At 41.6% G+C, this 27,442-nt stretch overlaps 1 protein-coding gene across 1 annotated transcript in view; it reads right to left on the reverse strand.

The window, feature by feature from the left end:
* LOC124851297 (zinc finger protein 420-like) overlaps nt 1–27,442 on the reverse strand; it is a 150,244-nt gene that overhangs the window by 117,454 nt on the left and 5,348 nt on the right. The window lies entirely within an intron of this gene.

Consider the following 27,442-nt stretch of genomic DNA (forward strand, 5'->3'; position numbering starts at 1 on the left):
GTTTCGTTTCATAATGCCGTGGTACATTATTTTACTCTTTCATCGCGGCCAGCCCTCTCATTGCAAATCAAACAAACACACTTCCCCCTTGGTTTCTATGAAAAAAATATTCATTTTTCCACCCGAGTCTGAAATTTTCTGCACTCGCTTGCAATCTTCTATCTCTTCGGTTTCGGCATTTCTGGTGACTGAGCAAATGTTTTCTTCGATTGCTTGCTTTGTGGAGACGCTGCCTTGATTCCAAAGACAATAGCGCCACACCTAGTGTTTAAACTAAAACGCATCTGATGGACATAGTCCATTATATTTTAGACTTTGATACGGGCCAATTAAAAATGGATGGCGGGCCGCAGTTGTCCCGCGGGCCGTAGTTTGAACACCCCTGATCTAAGCAGTGTGTTGCTGTTAAAAATGGTCTGGTCGGGCTCATTGGAGGGGAGTATTAGCATTAGTTGACACAGTGGTAAGTCTCAGGAACAAAAACCTATCTTGGACCAAGACAGTAATGAGTGCATATATAGGCTTGTGCACTTTCCACTTTTACTCATTACATCCAATCTTACTATATGAATTTTGCCAAGAAACAAGCACACCTGCACCTTTCCACAAAGGCAAAGAGAGCTGAATGTTGCAATCACTCTCCCATGATTATTTAAGACATTAAAACATGCACCTGCTGCAGTGACCATGTCCCAATATGAAATCAACAAAACTGAATTTGGTCAAAACTATGCACTTGCATAATACATTTAGGAGCATGAGCAGAATGTTAATACAAGTCTTATTCTGGGTGCTCTACCACACGTTCGGTAGGTGTACAACTTTTATTCTTTCTTACATGCCTTTCCAAGTCGCTTACAAAATAATGTTTTCCAACCACGATTTAGAGGCTTCTACCCTGGGTGAATTTTTATGATTATTCAGCGATGTCTTGCACACACATTTTCCCCCACAGGTGTTACAGAGTGCGGCTTCTCATCTGTGTGGATTCTTGTGTGGTACAACAAAATTTTGCTGGTTCTGGCTTTCCCAAATGTTTCACAACCATATGGTTTCCCCACCTGTGTGGGTTCTAATGTGGTATTTTTAAGGCGTGACTCTGTGTAAAGCTCTCCCACAGAGTCTTGCAAGAATATGGCTTCTCACCTGTGTGAATACGCGTATGCTTTTTCAAACCTGATTTCTGACTGAATCTTTTCCCACAGGTGTTGCAGGAGTACGGTTTCTCTCCTGTGTGGATTCTCAAGTGAAACAACAAGTGCTTTACTGATTCTGAAGCCTTTCCCATATTTCCACAAGTATGTATGGCTTCTCACCTGTGTGGATTCTTGTGTGGTGCAACAACATTGTGCTGGTTCTGAAAGCTTTCCCACATGTTTCACAACCATATGGTTTCTCACCTGTGGTTCTAATGTGGTATTTTAAGTGAATTACTCTGTCTAAAAGCACTCCCACAAATCATTATAAAGAATATGGCTCTATCACCTTTGTGAGTAAGCGGATACTTGTTCAAAACCTGATTTTCTGACTGAATCTCTTCCCACAGGTGTTGCGGGAGTCGGTTTCTCTCCGTGTGGATTCTCAAGTGGAGCAACAAGTCTGCCCGGATTCTGAAGGCCTTTACCACCCATATTTCACAAGTATATGGCCTCTCACCTGTAGGATTCTTAGATGAACATTCCAATGTTGGTATGTCAGTGAAACCTTTATCACCCAGGTCTTGCAAGGGTATGGCCTCTCACCTGTAGAGGGGGTTCTCAGATGTATAATTAACCAGACATGAGACTTAAACGATTTTCCACAAGTGTCACATGACTTTTTAATTTTGTGAGTGTTACGGTGTCTCTTTGTTGGAAAGTTGTCTACACTGTCGCTGGGACTTGTGTTATTGTGATCGTCCTCTCTTCTCTCTCTTTGACTCTTCATCTCCTAGTTGACCCGGGTCCACATCATTGCTTCCTCTCTGATCTTGGCTCTCAGCTACAGGAGAGTAGTGAGAGAGAACTGGTCCTCTTTGGTTCTTGTCCACTGTGGTCGATCTCCTCATTAGTAGGAGTAAACATATGTATCGTTCTTCTGGTTCAGTACAAGCTGCTCTCCTCTGATTGGTGCAGTTCTCTGCTCCTCTTTAATCTGTGGATCTGAGGCTCTAGGTCCTCTTGGTCCAGACTGGAGTTTGGGCCTGAGTCACTGAGAACCCTCCTCCTCACTTACAGATATGTTGCTGTGGGAGCTCTAAAGGAACAAATGCACACTGAAATAGGGCATTAATGTGATGAGGAGTAAAGTCAATAAAGGATACTATACAAACACTTTGAACTTTATCACGAGTCCTGCTCCTGTGTTAGTTTCATTTGACCATTCTGCTTTTACACACCTGTCCTGTGTAGTTTTATCTCAGGTTTCCAAGCAAGATCAGTAGTCTGCGCTGATAATTAATGTCTTCATTGAACTCAAGGATAATATTCTGAGTGACTCTGGTATTTCTTCAGCGGCAGCAGTTGGTGTCATGGGTCTCTTGGTCCAGACCCAGAGTTTGTCTCTGGTCTCCTTCTTCTTCCTACATACATGTTGCTGCAGGAGCTCTGAGGAACAAGGGGACACATAAATAGGTCACTAATTTGATGATGAGAAAAAAGGACATCAATATATTTATGATGTAGGATCATGTCTCGAATCGTTCTGTCCCTTTAACCCTGATGTCTGACTTAGCCCCTACTTTACGTCTGGTATGGCATCCACTCGCACAATTTGCCACACGTAGCATTGTATTCTTCCAAAAGTTCCACACAGTAAAGACCAGACCTCATAGTTTCAGCTCCAATTCTGCCTCGGATCTGCAGGTGGCAGATCAATAAATCAAATTTGATTCATATGGCCATATTCACAAATCACAATTTGTCTAATAGAACTTAACAACTCATCTGCCCTTAACCCTCAACAGAGGAAAAACTATTAAAAAACCTATTAACAGGGGAACAAACAGAAACCTCAGAAGCCACGTATTGAGGGTCCACTCCCAGGAAGGACAGAAGTGCAATCAAAGTACTACGTGCAACTGAGAACATCAACAAAATAACTGTGTTTAGAATATTGATTAGAAGAAACAGTTTTTAACATAAAGGAAAAGGGTGTTAATGTTTATGGTATTTATGCATAAGTAAATGTCTGATAGAGATGAGGCAATGATTTTTTTTTTTTTTTTTCCTCTCAGCTGATGAGTTCTGGTCTGTGTGCCTGTCCTCCCCTAATGTGCTGCGTGTGAAGCAACGCCACCACCATAAGTGAATGAATTCTGTTAAATGCCGAAGAATTAAACAACATTCCTGGATCCGCTAAAGTTAATCGGTTCTTTACTGGCCCATATGGCAGAAAAACACCCCTATATTTTTTTATTGAACACATTTTCATGAAAGTTATCTCATAATGTCTTTAAGTTGTTTGCTGAGGTATCATTGCTTTGACTTAAGTGGCATCATCACTTATTATGATCAGTCCAAAGGTCAGGGACATGCAAAATACCAAAAAAACTTCTTTGTTGATGGACTCCATGGCCACTGGATAGAAATGCATCATGTGTCATCATTTTAAGCTCCAACTTATTGCAAAACTACATTTGATTGTTGATGTGGCAATGAACCTCTAACTAGCCGCAGGAATTCTTCATATCTGCTCCTTCAGAGTCTTTGATGCAGAAACTGTGTCTTTGTTCAGGTCTTTTCTTCAAATAAAAGATGTTTTGTTTAAAACATTCAACCCATTTCTTTACCATGTCCGAATCGAAATCAGAATCAACTAGAGACTCGCGTTGTAGCCCGGCACGAGCATTTTGAAGCCTGTTGCGGTTAGTGGAGAGAAGCGATCAATGATAGCGCCGCGTCTCCGCGTGCATGTGTTTTCAGCACTGCGGCAAGGACAAGCGCTTCACTTCCTGCGTCCGTCGGCGATATCGATCCTTGCCTGCTAATTGCTCATTCTGATTACGCTATCAGTACATCACACTGTAGACATTTATGTAAATCGAATGATAGTTAAAACAAAGCTTACTTCCTGTTGCCAGTAGGTGGCGCTATGACACTGAGAAATATTGACTGGAAGCTGTACAGGCTTGGACTCTAATCATGTGACAAGTTTGGCGGTGATAGGACAATGCACACACTGGAGTTATGACAACATTGTCTCCTTTGGCGAAGGATGATCCTTGTGCACATAATGTTTACACGGTTTGAGAAATGTCACAATTCTGACCATGATCAATGACTTGTCTCCAGCTCATTTGAGCTGTATATTGTTCAGCAGCCAGGAGCAGTGCATCCAAGTAAAACATGTCACTTTCCTGTAGCCAGCAGGTGGCGCTGTGATTTTAAGTGATTTCTGTGTAGATGTCATCAGGCCGGGATTCTTGTCTTAGATGTATATTTTGGACTTGATTGGACCTTGTATGTCGAAGTACAGAACCTCGTGTTTGATAGTGTAATCAAACTTTGATGCCACGCCACAGTCACACCGTGTGATGAAAAATCGATCTTTGAGTTAGTTTTTATCTCCATCTTATTTATGTTGACACTCATCTCAATTTGAAGTTGATCAGATGAAAGCCCTGGGACAAGTTCGTCAAAGTAAAAATGCATTTACAAAGCAGAAGTTTTGTAGATTAGAAGTAGAATCCATTGTTTCACCTACATATGCTGATCTATCCAAGGAGGCGGAGACCCTTCAATACTCCTCGCACCTTTAACTTTACATTGAAGTTCTTAAACCATCATCAGAAATACAACTTTTCATCACTGTGTTGGGATAAGTCGTGATTGCCATTTTGTCTGTATTAAAAGTTTAGAAAATGAATCTGTTCATGTTTGTTTTACAAGGGATATTCTACATCTTATCCTATATATTAAATCATATAAACTCTTGTTTGCTTTTACATAAGTGAGATATAAAAAATATGTTGCAGTTATTAATATTTCCATCTTCCTGCAGAAATTGCTCAAAATTGAATTAGTTGGGATCTCCAAATTTCCTTCAAAATTAAGACAAACACAATCCAAGTAACACTGTATCGATTCTGGTGATAGTCAGCAGCAACTGTGTCTTATTCTGAAATATCTGACAGTTAGATGCTTACTATAAGCTGTTGATCACCAGCCATAATGGGGTCACTCTACTCTGCCTTATACAGCTTGTTGGAGCTAAGTTCAGGTGAAGGTGCTGATGGCTGATGAATTAAAGGAAGAAACTAAACTTACACCTGTGAAACAGTGAATTTTCAGCTTGTAAAACAGCAAAACTTTAGTCTCAGTGGAATAAATCCTGAGTACAAATTATTAGATTTTGAATCTTTTAATAATTGTTTAAATATGGGAGGGAACCAGGGCACCTGGAGAAAAGCCACAACAAGACTTAAGTCTGAGTGGAATAAATACTGAGAGCAAATAATTCCATTTTATTCATTCTTATAAATGTGGGGATAACAGGAGCACATGGAGAAAACATGTTTAAATTTGAAAGTGAAGCTATGAATAACATCATCCACCTTTTATCCGGAGAAGGAAGGAAGAGAAGCCTGCTCTGAAGAGGAAGACGCCAGGCTTTTTGCACAGGCGTCTTTTCAAAGAGGCTAATTGATATCTCAAGTTCTGGATCTCTTAAAAGAAAGGAAACCAATAGCATCTCTGTGAGGCCACTTCTTACACAACTCCTTGAAAATGACCTGCGTCAAGAGGTTGTGTTGGGGTTGAAGTTGAGTCAATGTCTTTGACCTCGGCCATATTCTCTCCAGCAGATGATGACTTGTGTCTGTTATGTCGACATCAGTCCAGGTCACCTTTGCCTTATTATGGCTTCGTGTGATGAGCTGGTCCAAGAGAACATGACATACATTTACATCTGTCTGCTGCCAGCATCTTTGCAATCTTCTCCTGAAGTTGCTTCTGATGATGCTGAGTTCTCTTTTCTTTGCTGACCTCTGATGATGTTGACTGCTTCAGTCTTTTATTCTCACTGCTGCTGACCTCTGATGATGAAGTCTGCTTCGATCCTTTCTCCTCAATTACGTTGAACACTGCTGGTGTTGACTTCTTGATCTTTCATTCCCTCCGCTGCTGACCTCTGATGATGTTGACTGCTTGATGTTTTCTTCTCAATGCTGCTGACCTCTGATGATGACTGCTTGTTTGTTTCAGTGAGTCGATGGCCATAAAAGCTCAGCCACCCTTTTTGTGTGGCAGTTAACCAGTTGTTCAGCCACCAGCTTATCAAGGACAGAAAACAAAACACCCTGGTCTGAATGTCTGCATATATGCCCCTGTGTGCACTTAGGAACAGCCACCTTTTTCACTGGACCTGAACTAATGTCTGAATTCGCTTCAGGTGCGATGTGCGCATAGATGAGGATCTGACTGTTTGTAGATACAAGAACCTTTTCAGATGGAGGCTTTTTCGGTGTTTGGAATGCAGAACTTTCATTTCCACCTCGGCTTCTCCCCTTCTCCAGAAGCACAGCGTCAATACTAGCCATCAATGACTGTATCGTCAGCCTCCTATTGACTGGTCTCCTCCTTGAATTTTAGCGACCCTGTCAGTATTTGAGCGTCCCTGCTGTGGCAAAGTCTTTATGAAAAAGACTATTGATCGTCCTCATTCCTTTACTGATTGAGAGGTTTGGCTGTGGAGATTCTTTCCATTTGCTTTCCTTATTGATTATTTCAATAATTTCATCTAAAGCCATATCAATCTCTGGAAAACTTGATGAATTGAGAAAAGAGGCTGTCATTAGAACTCATTAAAGAAGTCTGTGATGTCAGTCAAACTATTGTTGATTGTTCCTGGACAAGCATCTTCCCACTGTCCATACTGCTTGTTGTTGAACCTCCCTCTGAGGAACTACCTGACTTGGAGCTGACTCCTGAAGAGTGGGAGCTTGAAGAGGTCCTACACATCCGAATGGGATCATCCTACATTATCCACTGTTCCTCTGAGAAATGGCCCACGACCGCCTGCGCGATTGACACTCGAGCAAGTTTGATTTTTGCATCTGCCCTTTAACGTCTACTTGGGCATAACAGATCATCTTCTGGACTCTGGCAGGGTTAATGAGGCGGGTTGGTATGGGCTTCTCCAGAGCTCACACAGGTGGAGCTTGCAGACAAGGTGGAGTTGACAGTCTTCGTCACCTCTCTACAACCAAGTCTGTGAAGCTTATCCAAACTCTTTGAACTTTGTTGTGCCTGGTAGAAAGAACTATCGTTGAGAGTGTAAAAGCCCCAGAATGGGCCGAACTTCTTCCTCAGACGAGGTGCATCGGGACACCGCTTGCAATGGCATTTGGCTTGATGCGTCATTAACTTCAGCAAGAAGATCTGCCAACATAAATGTTGTAGCTTCATCGGTTTGCATGACTTCAACAGCTCCCACTGCTCTGCACTGATCTTCGTAAAAAGGACTCGAGTGCGGGCGGACAGTCTACCTTTATATCCATTTGTTTCACTCTCCGAGTGATCTCCATTGCGACTGTTGTTTTCTTCAATGTGTGTTACAGATTGTTATTTTCGCTGTTCAAGATGTGTTTCCAAATTCTCATGAAAATCTCTTATCTTCTTTGTTTCACCAATTCGCTGGTTAGTGCAGACTGATTCTTCACTTCTTATTTTCTGAGATAAAGGCATCACAAAATAGAAAGGAATTGAAGCAAAAGGAGTTCTTTAAAGGAATTGAAGCAAAGGGGGTTAAAGGAATTGAAGCAAGGAGGTTTGAGGAAATTCAAACAAAAAAGGGTTAAAGGACTATGATGTGACTAATAGATCAAGGAAACCATAAACTGTTTTGCCTGCTGCCGTCTGGCCGGCGGTGCCCACAGCTCCCGGGTTCGCACCACCAGGCTCAGAGACAGTTTCATCCCCAGGCCATAAGACTTTTAAACTCCTCCAATCTGCAACCATCCACTAAACCAGCACCTTAGCATATTTGCACTATTGCACATAATTGCACCTATTGTTTTTTTCTTTAGGTGTATATATATATATTAGATATATATATTTTATTTTCTATTTTTAATTTTTGATATTCTATTTATTCAATATTTTTTGCTTGTAATATTCGGAGCATTGCTATAAGAGAGCCTGTGACCCAAGCATTTCATTGCCAGCGACTGCTTAATGTAATTGTTGTGCATTTGACAATAAACTCTTGAATCTTGAATCCACTTGGATCGACCTTGTATTGCAGTACCTCCAAGTAATTCCAGTTGTACCTTGAAAATGTGTTTATTTGAAATACAGCAATGCCTAATTTAATAACCAATGCCTAGGTACACTGAGTGGAACTAATGCAGTCCCATACAAAATGCCATATATTATATAAATATTGTACATTTCATGAAGGTAGGACATGTTTTAGGGCTGTTGGTGTTGGATTGTATTAGTTTTTAGCTTGGTGTACCTAATAACTCTTTCACTTAGTTCCTTATGCAATACGTTACCCTTCATGTCCCATTTGTATAATACTTTGTGCATTGTCAGGGATTTGTTCTGCAGTTGAAAAACAAATGACTTAAGATAAATTGTGAATAAAATTCACACATATTTTTTCATTTGGAGAAGTGATGAATGTCACTCTGTCTGATCTGTGTCAGCACCAAAGTTGAGATCTGCGATTTGTTTTATAGTTTGTATTAAGCATATATTTAACAAAGCACTTTGTCAGCTCCAAATACAAATGACTTCTGAGTCCTGTTATTTTCTGTGCTTTTTTCAAAATGTCAGTTTTACTATGTATGACTGATCTGTGGAGAAAGCATTTTCTTCTTCATCATTCCTGTGTATGCACAGGTGAATATTATAGAAGTGACACTAAATCTGATTCTGATTGTGTTGCAAGTTGATTTAGCGCAGCATCGCACAAGCAAGAAGTTAAAACCTGAACAATACGAGCTCTTCTGAAATATCAGTAGTGGCATATGTACCAACCATTAACTAACAAAAGCTGAAAGAGCAAGGTTCTACACTGAACATAGAACATTATGCTGCCTGTACATTCTACACACTAAGCCTTTAAGGTTTCTACATTCTATTGGCCAGGTATTCAGTATCTAAGCATCCACATTTAGATTTAAAGATGGAAAAATAATTACATTACCAGAGTTTAAATTGATAAAAAATAAGAGTGGGTTCACAACCAATTCTACACCCGCTTGAGACCTCCAGCAAGCAACACACAGAGCACTCACACACCCAGACCACTCAACCCACACAATTCCACACTCTGTGACTGGCTGTCCAGATTTCCTCACTGACAGGCCACAGTCTGTCTGAATTGGAAACATAACATCAAACAGCCTTGCGATGAACACTGGTACCCTGCAAGGATGATGTGTTCTCAGCCCTATGCTCTACACTGTTCACATCGACTGTGTCGCCTCTCACAGGGACAACACCATCCTGGAAATTATCTGACGACACCACAGTCATTGGACTTATTACTGGCGGTGTGGAAGCAGCATATAGACGTGGGGAGTGTCTAGTCTGGTGACATGGTGGGAAGAGAACAACCTCACCCTCAACAAGGACAAGGCCAAAAGTATTCGTGGACATGAAAGGAGAGGAGAACTCATTGTACTGTTCATCCGGGGCTTGGTGGAGAGGCTGAGGGTAGCTTCTAATTCCTGGGCGTCTACATCAGTGACCTCACCTGGACACTAAACACCACCCAGCTGGACAGAAAGCACAACAGCGGCTGTACTTCCTGGGAGGCCGGGGAAATTCGGCACCAAAGATCCTCAGCAACTTCTACAGCTGCATCATTGAGAGCACCTTGACCAGCTGCATCACCGTGTGGTATGGGAGCACCACTGCAATGGGAGACCACCATCAGTACCCTCTCTACAGGACATCACCACCACTGCAGAGTCCACAGAAGAGCCTGCTCCATTGTCAAGGACCCACCCAACCCCAACACGGACTGTTCACACCTCTGCCCTCTGAGTAGAAGGTACAGGCAGTAAATCAAGACGTCAGACTGAGAACAGCTTTATGCAACTGCCATCCAGACTGTTAAACACTCACTGGTCCCTGACACCACCCTGAATACACCCAAACACACAGATCCTTCACTCTGCCCCCTACTCTATATGACAAATAAAACCACTTTGGAAACTTTGAAACCGGAAAACTGTCACTCATGTATTGATAGAGTGTGAAAAATATAATGAATGAAGAAGGGATTTCATATGGGATTAAAATCTGAAAACCAAATGTTACATAGAGAAATTTGATAGTAAAAGGAAATAAAGGGAATATACATCATCTACTAATGAACTACTTAAGAGAAACAAGGACTAAAACATAATTCAATTTTTTGTTTGTTTTGTTTGCTGCCAATCTGCTCCCACTCAGTCAAGAAGGTGGCGGTAATGCACCCTATATTAGTTTGCCAACCGCCAATAAACACCAGAAGAAGAGTAGAAGATCCACAATCAGCGAGGTGAACACCGGAAGCTTTATCAGCGTGAGTTGAGTGGAAGCAGGGAGGACCATAATAAACACATCAGTGGTGATGAAACAATAATGGCTTCAGTTCAGGGTTTGAGAGAGAGTTTGTCAGTGACGACTACTTCTGCTGCTGAAGAAATATTCCAGAGTCTTTGAACAAACTGTAGTCAGTGCGAGGTAGGAGTGACAGGTACACCAGACCACAGTTCTCACGTGGTGAAAACTGCTCCTTCATCTCTATGGCTCTCTCTGAGGTTTCTATGCTGTTCCCCTGTTAATAGTTTTTATTATAGTTTTTCTCTTGTTTAGAGGTTTAAGAGGGTAGATGAGTTGTTGAAGCCCTATTAGAAACATTTTGATTTGTGAATATGGGCTATATAAATCCAAATTTGATGCCGCCTGCAGATCCGAGCAAAATTGGAGCTGAAACTATGAGGTCTGTCTGTCTGTGTGGAACTTTTTGGAAGAATACTGGCTTAGGCATGTGGCAAATGGTGCGAGTGGACGTACAGGACTGACAATTACTTTGTTTTGATTCTAGAGTTAATGGGGCATGTTTAAACCTGCTACACAACACAAGACGTAAAGTGAAGCGAAGTCAAGTGATATGTCCCCTTGTTCCTCCAGAGCTCACGCAGCAGCATGTATGTAGGCAGAAGAAGGAAGTTCTCACTGACCAGCAGCTCTGTGACCAGGAGACAAACTCTAGTCTGGACCAGAGGACCCACAGACACCAACTGCTGCTGCTGAAGGAAATGCCCAGTCCACTCAGAATATTATCCTTGAGTTCAATGAGGAAGCATTAATTATCAGCGCAGACTACTGGATCTTGTTTGGAAACCTGAGATAAAACTACACAGGACAGGTGTGTAAAAGCAGAATGGTCAAATGAAAACTAACACAGGAGCAGGACTGTTATAAAGTTCAAAGTGTTTTTATAGTATCCTTTATTGACTCTTACTCCCTCATCACATTAGTGCCCTATTTCTTGTGCATTTGTTTCTTCAGGCTCCCACAGCAACATATCTGCAGGAGGAGGAGTTCTCAGTGACCAGGACAAGAACTCCAGTCTGGAGGACCCAGAGCCTCCACAGATTAAGAGGAGCAGGAGGACTCTGCACCATCAGAGGAAGCAGCTTGTACTGAAGCAGAGAGCGATGCCGTTATGTTTACTCTACGAATGAGGAGATTGACCACAGTGGAGAAAAAGACCAAAAGAAGTGACCAGCTCCTCTGTCATAACTCTCCTGTAGCTGAGCCAAGATCAGGGAGGAAGCAATGATGTGGACCGGGGTCAACTAGAGATGAAAGTGAAAAGAGTAAAGAAAGAGGACATCACAATAATACAAGTCCCAGCGTTGATGTAGACAACTCTTTCCTAACAAAAGGGACACCGTAACACTCCTACAAGATTAAAAGTCTTTAACATGTGACACTTGTGGAAAATCGTTTAAGTTCAAGTCCTGGTTAATTATACATCTGAGAACCCACACAGGTGAGGACATACCCTTGCAAGACCTGTGGTAAAGGTTTCACTGACATACCAACATTGAATGTTTATCTGAGAATCCATACAGGAGAGATCATATACTTGTGAAATATGTGGGAAAGGTTTCAGAATCCGGCCAGACTTGTTGCTCCACTTGAGAATCCACACGGGAGAGAAACTGTACTCCTGCAACACCTGTGGGAAGAGATTCAGTCAGAAATCAGGTTTGAACAAGCATACGCGTATTCACACAGGTGAGAAGCCATATTCTTGCAAGACTTGTGGGAAAGCTTTTACACAGAGTCACGTCTTAAAATACCACATTAAAACCCACACAGGTGAGAAACCATATGGTTTTGAAACATGTGGGAAAGCTTTCAGAACCAGCACAATTTTGTTGCACCACACAAGAATCCACACAGGTGAGAAGCCATATACTTGTGAAATGTGTGGGAAAGGTTTCAGAATCAGTAAAGAGTTGATGTTGCACTCCAGAAGCCACATGGGAGAGAAGCCATTACTCCTGCAACACCTGTGGGAAAAGATTGATCAGAAATCCAGGTTTGAAAAAAGCATACGGCGTATTCACACAGGTGAGAAGCCATATTCTTGCAAAACTTGTGGGAAAGCTTTTACACAAAGTTGTGTTGGAAAACATTATTTTATGGAGACTTGGAAAGGCATGTAAGAAAGAATAAAGTTGTACACCTACCCGAGCGTGTGGTAGAGCACCCAGAATAAGAGCTCTGTTTTAACATTCTCAGCAAATGCTCCTAAAATGTATTATGCAAGTGCATAGTTTTGACCAAATACAGTTTTGTTGATTTAATATTGGGACATGGTCACTGCAGCAGGTGCATGTTTGTGTCTTAAATAATCATGGGAGAGTCATTGCAACACCAGCTCTCTTTGACTTTTTAGAAAGGCAGGTGTGCTTGTTTCTTGGTAAATTCATATCGTAAGATTGGATGTAATGTAGTAAAAATTAGAAAGTGCAAAGCCTATATATGCACTCATTACTGTCTTGGTCAAGATGGGGTTTTGTTCCTGAGACTTACCACTGTGTCAACTAATGCTAATACTCCTCCAATGAGCCCGACCAGACCTCATTTTAACAGCAACACACTGCTTAGATGAATAGACACAAGTGCATTTAGTATTTAAACAGCGAGGCGCTGCATGTGAAAATAGTGACTGTCAGTCTAAAATAAGCTAAAGAGAATTGTATTTGCACGCCAAAAAGGGACAGTTCACCCCAGAAATGAAAATTCACTCTTGTCTACTCACCACTATACCGATGGAAGGGTGGGTCAAAGTGTTTGAGTCCACAAAACACTTCTGGTGTCTCAGGGGTGAACGGTGTTAGAGCAGGATCTAATCCAAGTGAAGTCAATGCTGAGTCCTTTGTAGTGGAAAATTCAACTGACCAGTGTCTAAGGTAGTGGAAATCCCCCTGACCAGGTGTCTCACTGCTGTGATACTGTCTACCTGACAGGATGGAACCCTTATTTGGCAGTGTCTCACTTGCTATGACCTTGATCAAGGGTGCATGCCCTTATTTGGTGATGTTTTTCTTCCCAACTGCTACAGCGGACAGGACAGACACAGATGATGTCTTTCATGTCTTTTCATATTATGTCTTATGGCTTCTCTTTGTATAAGTTCTGGCTTTTTGTGAACTTGGGCCAGTTCCACTTTGAGCACCCATGCTTGTTGTGTAACCTCTGCAGAGCTTACTATTATAAAGACTCAAAGGCAACTCCAGTCTGAGGAATTTCATTATTTCAAATCTCAGATGAATTTCCATCACAAACTTGCGTCACGAACAGGATCCCTTGAAAGATCGTCTGGACCGAGAAGTCTTCGGTGGCTGATCACCCAGGAGAGAAAATCTTCTGCCTCTACCTCCAACAGTTAGAAGAAGGGCAGAAATAACTTGGGATCTGGACCTTCTTCACAGGGATCCCAAAGACCTCTCTTTGGGTCATCTTATATCTGGTGAGATATTTGAAATTCTGATTTTCATGACTGTTTAGATGATTTCTCAAAATACAAAATCAAACATAAATAATACATTTAGAAAGGGTTTTTATTTGGAACGGGTGTATTAATTAAATTTCTCTCTGGATTATTGTGAATTAATGATATTAATCCTGAGATTCGTCCTTGTAGCAATCATCCTAGTTGATGGCATTTTTCCTGTTTGCGAGGAGAAAGAAACAAGGATTCATGGAGACGATCACGTCTTAAATTGAGTGTTCAAGGGAAGTATGGTGTGCACGATTTCATACACTTAATTGATAAGGATGGGTAACAAGGGAAGTGAGGACAAGAACCCAGAAAGTCCAAATGGTGGGCTTTCTGGTTGCAAGTGAGACGGGAAAGTGTGACATTTTCTTCAATATGGTCCAGAGACTTTGCTTTTCCTCATATGGTCATTCCATTGTGAAAAATTAAACTTTTATAAGAAAGAAACTCCTCGAGAAAGAGGAAGAATTAAAAAGCAACAAAAAAAGAAAAAAATAAATAAATCAATGTGGAAAGACAGAAGATAATAATAAAGTGTCTTGGCGCATTAGGAAAAAGAGGCAGAGTGTAGGGACAGAAAACAAACATTTAAACAGATGGACAGGTTGATGAAGGAAACTGAGAAAGTTGAAAGAAATCATAGCAGTCTCCCATGTATTCTCATTTACAGGGTGTGGCAGTCCTCGCCTCGACGCCTGCCTTCACTCCTCACTAGGCAAAACCCTCCCCTCCATATGATGTGCGAGACCAGACTCCACCAATCAAGTCAGGCCATCTCAGACTCCACCCACCACTCTCCCAGTCTATGGAGACGGGGCAGCGGGAGGACTGAGATGATGACATACCCTGCCTCATCTTTAGGCCCCACTGACTTTGCAAAGATATGTCCGCACCTTTGAGAGACCTCCGTCTGACTTCACCAGACTGGGATGATCACGGTTAATGCAGCATACGTCAACGCTCTCAACACACTCCTCCAACGCCTGAGGACCGCACTCTAATAAAAAATTAATATGTCCAAAATAGCAGGTGCAAACAACAACCAGGCGAAACCGTAGGAGATTTCCTCACACGTCTGACCGTCCTGTTTAATCAACACAGAGGCATCCCCATACCTGACACCCCCTTGGCAACGAGCCAGGGCTTATGAAACACATCTGAAACAGGCCTTCCTGAATGGTCTGCTCCCCACTACGGACAGGCGCAGGCCACACGCAAGTGGGCTTGAGGATGCTCGCTTGACAGGGTCAGATGTCATACTGAACATGTGAAACTCAGCACAAAGCCAAGGGCAAAACTCAGCCCAGAAAAAGAATCAACAACTCCAGAAAGCTTCAGCTAACCATGATGCAGGCTGTGTCAGCCCTATCAGGCCACGCAGACAATAAGCGCTGAGGCGGAGCCAACCACTGTACCAGGAAGAGAGGCGGGCGTGGCCATGGTGACTACTCTGTACACTGGGCAAGGGACTTGCCCCCAGCAGCGGAGGAGGGGGCAGAACTTTCTGCAGCTGAAATGCAGAAAGTGAGGAGGAGGAGGCAGACGGGAGGAGGCGGCCAATCTACCACGCCGAGGATCAGAAGGGAAGTGAAACACGAATACATACATGCCACTGCAATGAAAAATGCTTACATTTAAACACACACACACAGAAGCTAAAGCAATGAAGAATCGCTTGCTAAACTAACCGTACACACACACACACACACAGAGCAAACACAACTTTGTGGTTCTTATGTTAAGTACAATAGTGATGCTTTTGAAAATGCCTCAACTCGAACTGTGTGTTAACGGTCACAAACTTAATTTCATGGTCGACTCTGGTGCAGGTTATTCTGTGGTTAGGATGTCAGATTTGCCCACATCTCCCGAGATGAGTGGTCGCTTTATATTCTCTCAAGGTGCCAGCGGTGCCACTGTAAAAGAAAATTTCATAAAACCTCTCAAATGTGCCACTCAGTTTGACAAACATCCCATAAGGTTTGAATATGATTTTCTGTTCTGTTTTCTCCCTGTTGCCCAATTAATCTATTAGGAAGAGATTTGATGATTGTGTTAGGCCTCAATTTAGTATCCTCCCCTGATGGAGTGACAGTTACGCACAATTCTTCTTCACAATGTCACAGACCACACATGAGTAGCTGCTTGTATGTCAGTGGCGCTTCCTACTCGTCCTCCACTGATCTGCTCTCCTGGTCAGGGTCTCTCGACACCCTTTTCTGATTTTATGCACATGATTCACTGCATTGCACTTCACATGTGACAGACAGCAGATCACGTTTATGAATCTCTGTTTTGCCTTTCTGATGATTCTCTGAAAGTGTCAATATTTTTGGTCTGGTTCCAGTGCAGCTCCAGTCTCACTCACTGACCAACAGCACTGTTTGGCGTCTAAATTCCAGCCCTCATCTACGCTCTCCAAGTCCCCATGATGACCAGTGGCAAGACTTAGGCCCATTTGTCCAGATCATGCCAGGCTACTGAATTGATTAGCAACCCACAACAACGCCCTGATGTAATGTATTCACCCAGTCTGAGTGCATTTGATCTAAAAATATCTCAACCTTCTCAGCCACACGCTGTTGTTGTGACTTGAAAATCACCTTCATTCTTATGCAATGTTGTCCAGCCCCTCTGATGTTTCTCCTTTGCTTTCCAGATCTGCCTGAAACACTGTGGAGCAAGGACAAATATAATGTGAGCAAAATCCTCCAAATCTGATTATAGGCCATGTAAACAACAATATCCACTCAGACAGGAAACAGTGGAGGGGATACGTCCTGTTTGAATCCTTTTGCAGGCTGGTGTAATTGTCACTGATTCACCGGTCCGCACTCCACTGTTCCCAGTTAAGAGATCAGAGACAAGGTCAACCTACTGAGTGGCAATTTGTGCAGGATCTAGAGCTGTGAATGATGCTGTAATTGCTCGATCGCATATTGTTCCCGACCCATACTGCAGCTGCTTTCCCAAATTCCGTCTAATGCAGCGTGGTTTTGAGACCAATGGACTTATCCAATGCTTTTTGTTAGTGTTCCATCACAGGGACAGCCAGTACTGGTTAGCTTTTAATTTTGAAAACAAGTCCTACCGTTCTGCATACCTATGTCGAGGCTACTGTGAATCTCCATAATTATACAATCAGGCTCTCAGGAACAGTCTTGAATCCCTCATCCTCATTCGGGTTCAGTTCTCTTGCGGTATATTTGATGATCTGCTAGTTGCCAGTCCCACACAGGAGCAATGAAACAGATACGATCGCTTTGCTGAGACATCTGGCTCGTGAGGAGCCATAAAGTCAGCCTCAGCAAACTAGTTTGTTCAACAAACTATCACATTTCTGGAATCATGTCGTCACCAAAGATGGCAAATCCTGTCTGATAAGAGGTAGAAGCTATTGTTAGCATGCCTAAACCCTTGTGAAGAAACAACTCATGTCATTCCTTGACACATGTTCTTTCTATCAAACGTTCATTCCTGACTGCTCTTCTTGAAGCCCCTTTGGAGTGCTCTGTACCATGGCAAATCCTCACTCCTCACGAACGTGTCGTTTGGACTCCAGAGGCAGACGAGGCATTTGTCACACTGAAGAAGACGCTGCAGCAATCTCCACTCTTGCTCTCCCTAACCTGACAAACCTTTTCTTCAGGCTGTGGATGAGAGGGAACCCGTTTGCATGACTTCCGTTTTTCCTTCAGTCTCATGGTGACAAATATCGCCCTGTCGCCTACTTCTCCGCCAAACTTGATCCGGTGGCAAAAGCTGGCCTTCCACGTTGTTTGCGTGCAGTGGCCGCCTGTGAAAAAAGCCGCCTTGCCTCCACGAGACATGGTAAATTTCTCTGACTTGACCTCCTTGTTCCTCATACTGTGTCTCTCATTCTTACAGAACAGAGACCTCAAATCTCTCTGCTGCTCGCTGGTTGCGGTATCACACTGTTCTTCTTGACATGCCCAACATCACGGTGAGAAGCTGTTCAACTTTGAACCCAGCCCGCTTCTTCCGGCTTCGGATGACGAGGAAGAACACAACTGTGTGGCTGAACTTCAAGAGTCCAGTGTTCCCGACCTGGCAGCCTCTCTGATGAACCTCTTTCCCCAACTCTGACTTGATTCTGTATGTCGATGAGTCCGCATCCAGCCCTGTCTCTGGTACTAACTGTGTTGGTTTTCTGTTTGTTCAGATAACGAAGTTCTCCTCTCGAGTTCTTTCTCATCACCTCTCAGCCCAGGCAGCAGAGCTCATTACTCATGGAAGCATGCAAATTGGCTACTGGTAAAACACTCACAGTCTACACTGACTCAGATATGCGTTCGGTGTAACTCAGCAGTTTGGTGCCCCTTTGGCAACACAGAAACTTCCTCACATCTTCTGGTAAAAGATGGCACACCAGGGTCTCATCACAGATCTTCTGTCTGCCATTTGCATTGTTAAGAGACATTTATTCCCACGATGGGAATTCTAGCAGAATTTCCAGTGACAGCGTAAATGAAGCTGTCCAAACGCTCGGTTCTCATCTAACTATGGATGTGTGCAGGAACACACTGTGCATATCCATCCAGCCAGTGGAGTGGAACTGTGGAGCAGGAAGGCAGCACTGCTCTCAAGCTAAACTTTGAAAGTGCTGTGAAGGCACAAGGTCTTGCATCGACAAAGTCCTGCCCTCTGGGTGCTGATCACACAGGATGAGAAAACGGAGCCCATTAGTGGATCCTCCCGTCTTCTCCGCTTCCATCCACAGACTTGTGTGATCATGATATGTTGTCCTATTGCTCTAACCTATTTATTCTCTTTCAGACATCAGAGCAACAGATGGCAAGGGCCCTACCAGGTACTGCTCACAAAATACACAGCAGTGAAGTTGCTGAAAGAACACCTGGATCCCACACCAGCCACTGCAACCATAGCAGTACCAGCTCCATCTGACCAGCTGACGCCTTCAACTGAAAGCACACACAATGATACTTCCACAGGTTGAAGCACCGAGAGTGTTGTATGATTAACCACCACGGCGTTCTGCCACAACCTGAAAAATCTGCCTGACAACTGAGACCATGGACAGACCATGGCATCCCATTTAAACATCCAGGGTTGTGTGGCCTGAGAGGCTCGCTATACGTGTTACTCATGATCTCCTCTATTATTGTTTTGCACATTATTCTGTCTAGATGCACTCCTGTAAAGTCTCTGATGATCTAACGAACTGTCTTTTCCTACGGTGTCCTCTCAGAACCATCAGCACATGCAAATTTGACAAGACACAAAGAGAAGTGATTCAGGTCCCTTGATCCGTAACTTATTCCCCATCCCTCCTACCTGGACACTGACAGCACAGATGGTTCTGATGGTGATACTCAATTTTAGTTTTTTATGTTATTTTCTCCCCCAGCTTGCTTATGTGTTTTCTTAGTGATTTCACTAGACAAAAACAGCTACCGCAATTATCCTTTCAACTTCATATTTTATGATGCTTTAATTTGAATCTCATGAATTTTTAAGGTTGATGTAAGTTACTTTATCAAGTTTGTACATACCTGAATCAATTTTACTTCCAAGCAAGAATTAAAAAAGTTTTTACTGGATATTTTCAACCTTAGATACTGTATGTTGACATTTAACATTTTATTACATTTTTAATATGAGTTACTTATGCCAATCAATACAGTATGTTAAATTTGATAATGGTTAATGAGATGATGATGTTGTTTGACCTGATTTCCTTCCATTTTCATTTTAAATGCTTGCTCAATTACAGGAAAATAACTCTTTTCTTTCCACAAAAACAGCAGTGGCTACCTATTGCACCTCCCGCCATGCATCGATGTTCTAGAACCTCTCCATGGTGGATGTGACCTGTCGTACGCAAGTACCAGGGTTGAGACTTCGTCGAGTATTTTTCAATGATTATGATGTTGATTATGATGTTTCTTGATTATTTTTAGATTTAGTGATCATATTTTTATTGATGATCAAAGAGAGGAAGTGTAAGTGAAAATTGCACTGACCAGTGTCTAGGTATTGAAATCCCCTGACCAGGTGTCTAACTGCTGTGATACTGTCTACCTGACAGGATGGAACCCTTATTTGGCGGTGTCTCACTGCTATGACCTTGATCAACAGGTGCATGCCCTTATTTGGTGATGTTTTCTTCCAACTGCTACAGCGGACGGACAGACACAGATGATCTCATGTCTTTCATGTCTTTTCATATTATGTTTTGTAAGCGCCTCTTTGTATAAGTTCTGGCTTTTGTGAACTTGCGGCCCAGTTCCATTTTGAGCACCGTGCTTGTTGTGTAGCTTACTCTGCAAGAGCTTACTATTATAAAGGAATCCAAAGGCAACTCAGTCTGGGAATTTCATTATTTCAAATCTCAAGATATGAATTTCCATCACAGGCGTTAAAATGCATCACATATTGTTCTCTATTGGCCAAGTCTGGACTACATGGAAGGCCAGTCCAAGAAGAGTGGGAGTCCACCTCTTCTTCCGCAACCATGCCTTTGTAATGTGTGCACAATGTGGTTTTGCATTGTCTTGTTTGCTATATGCTAGGATGTCTCTGGAAAGATGTCGTCTTGAAGCCAGCAGATTCTGCTCCAAAATCTTTATGTACTTATCGTCATTAATGGTGCCATCACAGAAGTGTAAGTTACCTTTGCAAGGCACAGCTGTATACCATGACAGACCCTGGCTTTGGACTTGTTGCTGATAACAATCTGGATGGTCCTTTTCATCTTTAGTCAGGAGTACACAGGCGTCCATTTCTTCCAAAAAGGCCTGAAATACTGACTAGTCTGACCACAATACCACGTTCCACTGTGTTATGGTCCCATCAGATGCCTTGAGCCCAGAGAAGTCTACTGCGCTTCTGGACCACCCCGCCGGTTAACCTTAAGGTTTCTTTTGGCACAGTAAAGTTTTAACTGGCATTTGTGGATGTAACTTCGTGTGTAGTGTTTGACGGTTTACCAAAGTAATCCTGAGCCCATGTGGTTATATTGCATATAGATAAATAGCGGTTCTTGATGCAGTGTAAGTCTGAGGATGGAGGGAACACTGTTAGTCACCTTAGACTTTCGCCCTTGCTCTTTTATGCACTGAAATTCCTCCAGATTCCTTGAATCTTAATGATGTAATGCACCGTAGGAGATGAAATATCAATCCCTTCCTATCCTTCTTTAAGGAACACTGTTTTTAAACATTTCAATAATTATCTCACACATTTGTTGTGAGCTGACTCACAAACATCTTTTCCCTAAAGAGCCAAACCTTTCCTAGTTGCTGCCTTTTGTACCAAATCATGATTACAATCACCTGTTGACATCACCTATTTCAAATCACTTCATTTTTAATCATTCTACTTCATTCCTAGCCCTAAAAAGCCCCCGTCCCAACTTTTTGAGAATGTGTTGCAGGCCTGAATGGCAGGAATGGATGTATGTTAACAAATAAAATGAAATGACCAGACAAAACATAAAATATCTTATGTTCATACTGTCAACAATAATCTAAGTCAAACTTAATTTAGAAATCACTGCTGTCTTTTTTATTTGCATTTCCATATTTGTATATTTAATACCAAGAATGTCTACATCAATGTATTAGAGATTTAATCGTAACAGTCTTTTTGGACTTTTATTTAGCAATCACATGAAACTAAAATAATTAAAATCATATAGGTATTTGTAAAGGTCTGTCCCAGTGACAAGACAAATAGAAGAAAAAGTTTTCATAAGGCTTCGTCAGCCCGTCACAGATGTCAAACTCACCTTTAAAGCACTGACTGACAAACATAGAATGAAACTGAGCGACCTTTACATAAATTAGTCTTGTTTTCCTATTTCTGTAGACAAACATATCTGGCACTGCATTTGTTAAGTTTTAGACCTGTTCAACTGGTGCTAAGTCCTTAACTACAAGATGGTTTTAATTTTATTCTGACTGAAATCCATGTAAATTGTGGCTCTTATATACCAGAGTTATTATTTAGCTTCCTCTCTCACTGGGTTGACACTATTTATTATTTCAATGTAAATTTTCTTGAATCATTTCAGTAACTTCCAAAAGATGAACAGCAAACTGATCATGTTAACTGAAGGTAAGAGATTCAGACTGGACATAAAGATAAGTCAACCTTAAGATGAAAACCTAAGGACTTCATAGGTTGTTTGAAAGGGATGTGTTATGAAGCATGATGTGTTGACAAGGCTGAAGTTAACTTTGAATTGGCAATTCAGGAAACTTTTACTTGCTACCTCTACTGAACATTACCTCCAATGTTGGAGGCATTTACTGAAGTGAAAATGTGTTGGCCATCTTTAGTAAAAACATCCACGACTGTCTGAAATAAACTTTCAAATTTGTGAAAACCTTTGCTTTGTTGCCAGAAACAAAAAATGACTTTTTCGCATCTAGACCATATTGAAGCAGAGAACATTGTGGACCATATACTTTTAAACCAGGACGCTCTGATCTCTTCTCTCCTGGAGGCAGGGTCTGTGCCACAGTGGCGCCAATGTGGGGCTCCATGATGGAGCGTCAGGTCTGGTCAGTCCCCTCGCAGCACTGCGGCTCTTTCCACTACTTTGGCCTTTTTCCCCCCTTAGCATCTCTGGATGCAAGCGCCTCGTATTTCGCAATACATCTTAGTGCGATGACAGACTCTAAGGTGACTTATGAGATTGGTAGTGTTAAATTTCCTCCCCTCTACGGAACCTTTGCATTTGTTTGCAAATTACAATCCTACAGTCGCTCTCTCAGAAACTGTGAGTTCCAAATGTTAAACTGTATGAATCCTAGTATTGCCTATGTAATGATGAAAGTAACTGAGAAAAACTTTGCCACATGTTTTGCAAGAAAATGGCTTCTCACCCGATGTGATTCCTCATGTGGACTTTTTAAGACATAACTTGTTTTAAAGCTTTCCAATATTACAGGAGATATGGCTTCTCCCTTGTGTGTGACATCATGTGATATTTCAGGTAATTATGACGTCCGAAACATTTGCCACATGCTTTGCAAGAATGTAAACTTCTCACCTGTGTGGATTCTCATGTGGTCCACTAGGACTCTTTTATACTTGAACATTTTTCCCATGTTTCACAGGAATATAACCTCTCATCTGGTGGACACTCATGTGAGAGGAAGTTCCAGCCCACCAATCTGTTTGGAAACCTTTCCCATGTTTTGCAGAAGTATACGGCTTCTCACCGTGTGAATCCCTCATGTGGACATTTAAGACAAATCTTGTTTTAAAAACTTTCCACACAATTATTGCAAGGATATGGCTTCTCACTTGTGTGTGACATCATGTGATTTTGCAGGTGATAATGATGCAAAACCTTTGCACACCACATGTTTTGCAAGAATATGGCTTCTCACCTGTGTGGATTCTCATATGTACGACCAATATAGATTTAAATCTAAAACTTTTTCCACAAATGTCACACGTTGAACACACTTTTTACCTGTGTAAAGGTGTTACGGTGTCTCTTTGTTTGGGGAAAGAGTTGTCTACCTCGTCACTGTGACTTGTGTTATTGTGGCCAACGTCCTCTTTCTCTTCTCTCTCTTTGACTCTTCACTCTAGATTGACCCCGGGTCCCACATCATTGCTTCCTCTCTGATCTTGGCACTCCAGCTACAGGAGAGTTGTAGAGAGAGGAGCTGGTCACTCTTTGGTTCTTGTCCACTGTGGTCGATCTCCTCATTAGTAGAGATGAAACATCGCGACATCGTTCTTCTGGTTCAGTACAAGCTGCTCTCCCTCCTGATTGGTGACGGTCTCTCCTGCTCCTCTTTAATCTGTGGAGGCTCTGGGTCCTCTTGGTCCAATTCGGAGTTTTAGGCCTGGTCACTGAGAGCCTCACTCCTCCTTACAGATATGTTGCTGTGGGAGCTCTAAGGAACAAATGCACACAAGAAATAGGGCACTAATGTGATGAGTAAGAGTCAATAAAGATACTATAAAAACACTTTATACGAGGTCACTGCTCCTGTGTTAGTTTCATTTGACCATTCTGCTTTTACACCTGTCCTGTGTAGTTTATCTCAGGTTTCCAAACAAGATCAAGTAGTCTGCGCTGATAATTAATGTCTTCATTAGAACTCAAGGATAATATTCTGAGTGACTCTGGGTATTTCTTCAGCAGCAGCAGTTGGTGTCTGTGGGTCCTCTTGGTCCAGACTAAGAGTTTGTCTCTGGTCACAGAGCTGCTGGTCAGTGAGAACCTCCTTCTTCTTCCTACTGTACATGTTGCTGCAGGGAGCTCTGGAGGAAAAAAGGAGGACACATAACTGGGTCACTAATTTGATGATGGAAAAGGACATCTGGCAATATAATATCTATGATGTTGGATGTGTCTCCCAGATCGTTCAGTCACTTTAACCTGATGTCTGACCGCTTCACGTTACATCTCGTAACAGACTCCAACAGAACTCTGATACAGAATGACCGGACCTTTAATGAGTCTGTCCTGAAGCAGCGCTGGTTATAATTATGCTGTGGTGGGACATCGCTAAAACAATGAGCGTAGCTTTAAACATGATCGATTACTTATGTTCAGTGACTGCATCGATGCAAGTCGTCCAAGTCTGCATCGTGATGCATCAAGTAATTCCCACACCTCTATGATTTATGTAATTTTCCTCGTACACAATAGAGGCATCATGTCACATTAGGATTTGCGATGTCAAAGCAGTGTTTACATTATTATATATATAGCTATAATTTGTCCTGCCACAGTTTCCTTGCTGCATTATATAGCTGTGTGTGGCACTGTTTGCCACATGCTTTCTTGTGTATTCTTCAAAGTTCGACACAGACAGACCTCATAGTTTCAGCTCCAATTCTCTCGGATCTGCAGGTGGCAGATCCAATTAATCAGAATTTGATTTATAAAGCCCATATTCTGAAATCACAATTTTGTCTAGGGCTTAACAACTCATCTACCCTTAACCCTCAACAAGAAACAAAAAAAAAAACTAACCTATTAACAGGGAACAAGTATAGAAACCTCAGAGAGCCGCATGTGAGGGATCCTCCCAGGAAGGACAGAAGTGCAATAAATACAACGTGGAATTGAGAACATCAACAAAATAACTGTGTTTAGAATGTTGATGAGGAAAAACTGTTTTTAACATAAAGGAAAAGGGTGTTAATGTTTAGAGTATTTATACATAAGTATATGTCTGATAGAGGATGAAGAGACAGTTTCTCTCACGTAGGAGACTGCAGTCTGTGTACCTGTCACTCTGTGTGCTGCGTGTAGAGCAACGCCACCACCATAAGTGAATGAATTCTGTTGGAAATGCCGAAAATTAAACAAAATTCCTGGATCGCGCTAAAGTTAATCGGTTCTTTACTGGCCATGTGGCAGAAAACACCCTATATTTTTTTATTGAACACATTTTCATGAGAAGTTATCTCATAATGTCTTTAGAAGTTGTTGCTGAGGTATCATTGCTTGTAAGTGGCATCCTCACTTATTCTGATCAGTCCAAGGTGAGGGACATGCAAAATACCAATAGACTTCTTTGTTGATGGGCTCCATGTACTGGATAGAAATGCATCATGTGTCATAATTTTTAAGCTCCAACTTATTGCAAAACTAATTTTGATTGTTGATGTGGCAATGAACCTCTAACTAGCCGCAGGAAATTCTAACCATATCTGCTCCTTCAGAGTCTTTGATGCAGAAACTGCCAATGTCTTTTTGTTCAGGTCTTTTCTTCTTAAAATAAAAAAGATGTTTGTTTCCAAAACATTTGACCATTTCTTTTACCATAGTAAGATCTAAAATCAGAATCAATAAGAACCAGAATCGATACAATCCAAATGATACCAGACCCTAATGCGTCAAATCAGAAACATCTTGATGCTAATGAATGGGAAAATACATTTGTGAACAGATATACATACATATAAAATTTAACATAGCCCACATGATGTGACAAATGTTAAATAAATGCTGCACTGTTTTCCATATCAAAACCACTCACAATTACTTTTGAATGAAAATGTGATTTTTTATTAATGTCACTTTCTAATATCAGTATAACATATACAAATTATTAATATTATTCCATATGCCTCTTATTGAAAATTCACACTACATACACCATTTATACTCATACCATATTGTACACTGTTAAATTTTAACATATATACAAGTACACATATAAACATAAATATGTATATAGGTATGTTGTATATACACTATATGATATACTGATATTTAGTATACAATGGAGAATTTATAACTAGGTGTGCCACGCTACAAAAACATTTAAGTTGTGGACTTTGTACATATTCCTGTTTTTATTTTCAGTCACCCTTTTATTGTCTCGTCTACCTCGCGTGGGATCGTAAAGTTTGCATCATCTCTTAGGTTGTAAACGGCGGATCACTGGGACACACACGATCAGACACCTTTCATCTCAATGATCGATGTGATGGTGGAAAACCCCAATCTGTGAGTAAATGAGCTCCTGTGTTAGTTTCACCCAAAGACCACTGTGTTTGTACTCACTTGTCCTGTGAAGCTTTATCTCAGGTTTTCCAAACGATATCCAACAACCTGCCATGACGAACGATCTCTTTCTCGTACTCGACGACAGTTTGTTCAAAGACTCTGAATATTTCTTCAGCAGCAGAAGTTAGTCGCTCACTGACAAACTCTCTCAAACCCTGAACTGAAGACATCGTTACTTCTTCACCACTGATGTGTTTGTGATTTATCATCATCTTCCCGCTGCTTCCACACATCCACGCTGATAACGCTTCCAGTGTTCACTTCCGCAAAGAAGTGACATACTTCCACTTCAACGTTGTTCCGCTAACAAAATAAAACACTAGCCTTTCCTTAGTAAACTGTTCGATGCAAATTTGAGTTCAAAAGTCAGAATTTTATTCTGTGAAAACAACAGTTTGATTGGAATCAGAAATACATGTGATTTTAAGCCCAGAATCTGTTGTGTACCTGTAAATATACAGACCTGAATGGAGAACACAGGTACAGTTATTTATAGGAAACATGGTGAAAAAAAGTTGAAAACAAATGACTGACAAACGTTGACAGTTGCCTTCACGCAGACAACAAATTAATAATGACAAGGTCAAAGAGGATCCTCAAGACAGTATTTTCGAAAAGTTGAATCCAATACTGCCAGTAAATGCTCAGGTTGAAAAAGAAAACCTACTTTGGAGGAGCAAGCGGAGCAAGTAAGATGGAGAAAGGAACAACTTGAAATTGAAACGGAAATTGCAGCATCCACAGCAAAATTAGCAGTACGACATGCCTCATGTCATGACAGTGTCTCATGTGTATTCGGATGGAACGGAATCTGATTTTCCAAAATAAAAAACAGCACTCAATACTCATGCTAAAGATACAACCCACAACAAATGATTCATCTCAGTTGGCCAATACTCAGACAAC

Source organism: Hippoglossus stenolepis, chromosome 22 (genome assembly GCF_022539355.2).
Source record: "Hippoglossus stenolepis isolate QCI-W04-F060 chromosome 22, HSTE1.2, whole genome shotgun sequence".
Lineage (NCBI taxonomy): Eukaryota > Metazoa > Chordata > Actinopteri > Pleuronectiformes > Pleuronectidae > Hippoglossus > Hippoglossus stenolepis.